This window comes from Pinus tabuliformis, chromosome 6 (genome assembly GCF_031772625.1).
Source record: "Pinus tabuliformis cultivar Carrire ecotype Pingquan chromosome 6, CPIR1, whole genome shotgun sequence".
Lineage (NCBI taxonomy): Eukaryota > Viridiplantae > Streptophyta > Pinopsida > Pinales > Pinaceae > Pinus > Pinus tabuliformis.
This window is the reverse complement of record NC_142292.1, coordinates 154,797,351-154,802,343: the sequence shown is the minus strand read 5'-3', so window position 1 is coordinate 154,802,343 and position 4,993 is coordinate 154,797,351.

Here is a 4,993-nt window from a genome sequence, read left to right as displayed (position 1 = left end):
CTGAGTGGGTAGAGACAGATGTAGATGGAGTGGTAGAGGGAGCTTCAGCATTAGAGGGTGTTTCTAGCCCAATAGGGAGGTCAGTTGGGAGATCAGTTACTTACTTCTCCGTAATTGAGTTGCAGTGCAACATTGGGCAAAACGATGAAAGATGATAAGAGGAGGTGTAGTGTGGATGCAATGTTGGGAGATAGGGCCAATAGCAGCATGGATGCAACAGGAGAAATCAGTGTGATTGATGTAGTCAGAGACCAAAGTGACAGAGGCTATAGTAGTCAAATACTGAAGAGCACAGAGGTGCAGAGTTTTTAGTTGACAGAAGCAATAGTAGTCAAAGACTTTGATGACAAAGGCTTCATTCTGATTCAGGTTGTATGTTTTTTTTTTTTGTTTCTGGAGTTGTTGGAGCAACAACACTTTAGAGAAGTGTTGCATGCACAACATTCCAAAGGTTTAGAATCAGGATCGAGTTTAATTCCTTTCTTGCTAAGAGGGATTTTTGAAAATAGCAACAAGAAATGCTAAAAATAGCATTGTTATAGATAGCAATTCAGGATATATTCCAATTTTAATTTGTCCTTGAATTAATATTGAGAATTAAAATTTGAATTTAGTCTCACTAGCTATCTGAAAAATAAATAATTAATTCATCTTGAGTTAATTAGTTAAAGAAATGCAAACATGAAGTCTTTGTGAAGTCATGGAACAATTATCCCTTTGATTGAGGAAGTTATCCCTTAATCAAGGAGATAAGGATGAGTTGTATTTGAGTTGTAATTAGTTAGCTCAGTTAACTGAGTTAAGTCCGATTAAATTAGTTCCAAATAGTTTGTGGAACTGATTGTGAGTTCAGTCATTTAATGCATGCATGCATGCAACTAGTTTTCTCCAGATAACTGAATATTCTCTCATAAATAACTCATGCATGTTAGTTCAGACAAAGACCTAGTTGAGATTAAAGACAGGGACATTGTACTATTAGTTGGAGGAATTTTCCAGTAAAGGAAACTCATCAATGCAGAAGGAACAAGGTTCCTTGAGGATTGTGCAGTTTCAGAGGGTGTGAAATCAGTGTGAGTGATCAATGTTACACTTGGTAACAGTAAGATCACCCAAGAGAAACAGTGCAACGAAATAGGAGTCTTAGACGACAGAGGAGAAGGTTTGTGAGAATCCTTGTTTCCCTGTGAGCATCCAGGAGGATTGTACTGAGAGATGGCTAGCTATGAGAGCTAAAGCCTTATGTAATCTTGATGTATTTCCACTTTGTATGATAATACAGATAGCAGGGTTTTTATCTGAGGCTTTCCCCAGAGTATTCTTCTGTGTTTCATGTGTGATTTTTTATTCTTCTCTGTTATATATGTTCTATTTGATTTTGCTCAAAATCGATTAAGCTTTCGCAAGTTTGATAGTAGAAGTAGATTGAGTATTTTGCTTTAGTACATTGCATAATCAGTTTAATGTACAATGAGAATTTCTACAAAATCTACTACCACTCTTAAGGAATTTTATAGACACCATTTCGTAGTTTAAGGGGTTCTTCCCAAGTTTTCCATTGAGCTAGGGGTAAGATTGCCTACGTTGATGTTGAATTCATGAACTCTCCCTTCAACTATAACCTATTCCTTGGCTGTAGTTGGGTTTATGCTATGTGTGCTATTGTGTCTTCATTATTTCATGTTCTTTTCTTTCCTCATGAAGGAAAGATAGTCATGATCGATTAATATGACTATTCTGTGTCATTGACTCAACTTACTTCTACGGGGAATTTTGTCCACTTTTTGGAGATGACCCTAGAAACTATGAGAGTGTTGGCATGATTTATTCAAAGCTCATCCATTATTGGTGTCTTTCCTTTACCCCCTCCCAACATTCCTTCTTCCTCTACCATTTCTCCTATGAAATTTATCTCTCTTCTCACCTATGGAACCCATAGGTCTCCTAACCCTTGCAAGGTGTCTTCATTTATAGATGTAGATCAACATGGTGACCATGTGTTTCCTTTAGTGAAGAATACTACCTATCTAGATGTCCCAACAATACCTTCTAATGCTGGTAATAAACTCCATCCCGATAAGGAATATGACTAGGATCCTTTTCCCACACAGGTTGTCCCTCCGCCTCTTCCATCTGATTCCCTTGACGATGAGTCTTATTATTGACAAGACTTCCTAGAGGTCATGGATTCACATATTGATTATCCTAGGGAGATTATTTCTCTTCATGCCTATAGTCTTCTCGAACTAGAAAAGCTAGAGATTGGCATACAAAATCTTGAATCAACCCAGGGAGCATCTCCTCGACCCTCCTTGGAAGTGCCACCATTGGACCAAGTCAAGTCTTGGGTTTCTAATACTGGACTTGCCAATGAATTTTTAAAGTCATCTCCACCTATCGACGAGTGCCTTGTACCCCCTTTATGTCTCAATAGTCATTTTCAAGGACTTGCACTAGCTCACGAGGCCACTGTTGGGTTGTGTTCTTCTTTCCACAACTAGCCCATGTAGTGAACTGGGGGGTTGGACAGGGGGTAGAGCCCCCCCTTCTTTGTGCCAATTACGCAGTGGGGGGGTCACTAGGGGGGTGGCAGCTGCCCCTTTTATTAGGTTTGGTGGACCTACCTATGGTTTTGTGCATGATTTTCTCACATGGTTTTCGATGGGATGGTTTTTGGTCCATGGTATTGGATGCTTTGGCATGTATAAGTATGTATTGTAACATTGAAAGGAACATAATGAAAAATAAAGCTGGTAGTCCCAGTTTTGGGATCCAAGGGAAAATATCTGTGTATATGTGTTTTATGTGTTATGCTCTCGTATTATTTATTTTCTGTGTTTTCGAATTCGTATGCAGGTAATTTCTGTACGCGGTTAAAGCCTACATTTGGTATCAGAGTTGTTTTGGCTTCAAGAGGATGCCTTTGTTGCTGAGGGGTTTCACTTGGGCTTGTGGTAGACCCCGTTCAATGGGAGATCTGCGGGATCGATTTTGGTGGTGAAGGAAGATGGTTATCAATGGAAAGATAGAGATCGAGAAATTTAATGGTCAGAGTTTTGAGTTGGAAAAATTCAAGATGGAGGATCTGTTGGTGGATAAAGATTAGTGGATCGTAGTAGATCTGGGTACTAAACCAATGGGAGTGTCTAATGAAGAATGGAAGAAGTTGGATTAGAAGGCAAAGAGCACAATATGATTGTGTGTCTCAAATTCAGTATCACTGAATGTATCAGGGGAAGCTACGGCGAAGGCTCTGTGGGACAAGTTAGGGACTTTGTACCAATCTAAGTCTCTGGTGAATAAATTGTTCCTACAGAAAAAGCTATATAACCTGAGGATGAAAGATGGAGACTAGGTAACAGAGCATCTGAATGTGTTTAATATTGTGGTAAGTTAGTTATCATCTGTTGATATCAAAATTTCAAATGAAGATAAGTGCATTAGTTTGTTATGTTCTCTACCAGATTCATGAGATAGTTTGGATATTGCAATAGGTAGCAATGCAACTTCCTTGTAGTTTGATGAAATAGTCTCATCCTTGCTGACGAGGGAGATGAGACAGAAAAATATGGAGAGCTAGAATGGTGATGCCTTGTCTGTAGGAGGATTGTCCTAGAACAGAAACAAAAATAAGTCATCGAGTGGGAGATCTAAATCTCCAGGAAAACCTATAAAGGTGGTGTGCTGCAAATGAGGAAAGGAAGGGCACTATAAAAGGGACTATAAATCTAAAGCTCTTGAAAAAGGAAAGGGATTTGATGATGCTCCTTCTGCAGAGATGAAAACCACCTCAGATGAAGGTGGGGATGTGTACTTGGCTTCTTCAAGTACACATGTAGATCATGAGGCATGGTTGATTAACTCAAGTGCAACCTTTCACTTGACTCCCCATAGAGAGTGGTTCTGCGAGTATGAGAAATACGATGGTGGTGATGTCTTCTTAGGGGATGATAGAATTGTTGGTTGTGGAAAAGTAAAGTTGAAGTTGCAAGGTGGAAGGGTTAGAACACTTCCAGGTGTTCTACATATTCCTGCATTGGCCACAAGCCTGATTTTTGTAAGCAAGCTAGACGATGTAGGTGTAAAAACAGTGTTTGAGAAGGACACCTACAAGATGGTTCAGGGAACACTAGTATTGATGTGGGGAGTTCAGATTGGAACTCTATACAAGCTCCAAGGTAGCACTGTTTTTTATGGGTGCAACAATTCTGTGGTTCCTGAAAGTTGAGAGGGAAATCTGGTGGTCTCTGGAGAGAAGACCATGTGGTGGCATCAAAGGCTTGGACATATTGGAGAGAAGGGCCTTCGAATACTTCATGGTAAAGGTATGGTAGAAGGTATGAGTAATAGCTCTCTGGATTTTGATTTCTCTGAAAATTGTTTATATGGGAAGTAGAATCGAGTGAGTTTCCCTCTGGTGGTATGAGGGCGAAACAGATATTAGAGCTTGTGCACAGTGATGTGTTTGGACCTGTGAAGGTTCCATCACTGGGTAAGTCTGTATACTATTTATCCTTTATAGATGACTTCTCAAGGAATACATGGATATATTTCCTTAATAAGAAATCTGAAGTCTTTGACAGGTTTAAATAATTTAAGGCTCTGGTGGAGAACCGGATAGAGAAGAAGATAAAGGTGCTGACGACAGATAACGGTGGAGAGTTTTGCAGTAAGGAATTTGAAGAATTCTATAAGAAGTGTGGTATAGCATGTCAGAAGACTACTCCATATACACCTTAGCAAAATGGAGTTGCAGAAAGAATGAACAAGACATTGATGGAAAAGGCAAGAAGCATGCTCAATGGTGTCGGGTTAGGACAGGAATTCTGGGCAGAGTCAGTCGAGACAGCATGTTACCTGGTCAATAGATCACCTTCATCAGTGTTGGAGGATAAGACTCCACAAGAGGTATGGACTGGTAGGAAACCCTCTCTTTCACCTATGAGGATAGTTGGATGTGATGCATATGTACATGTTCCAAATGAGAAACAAA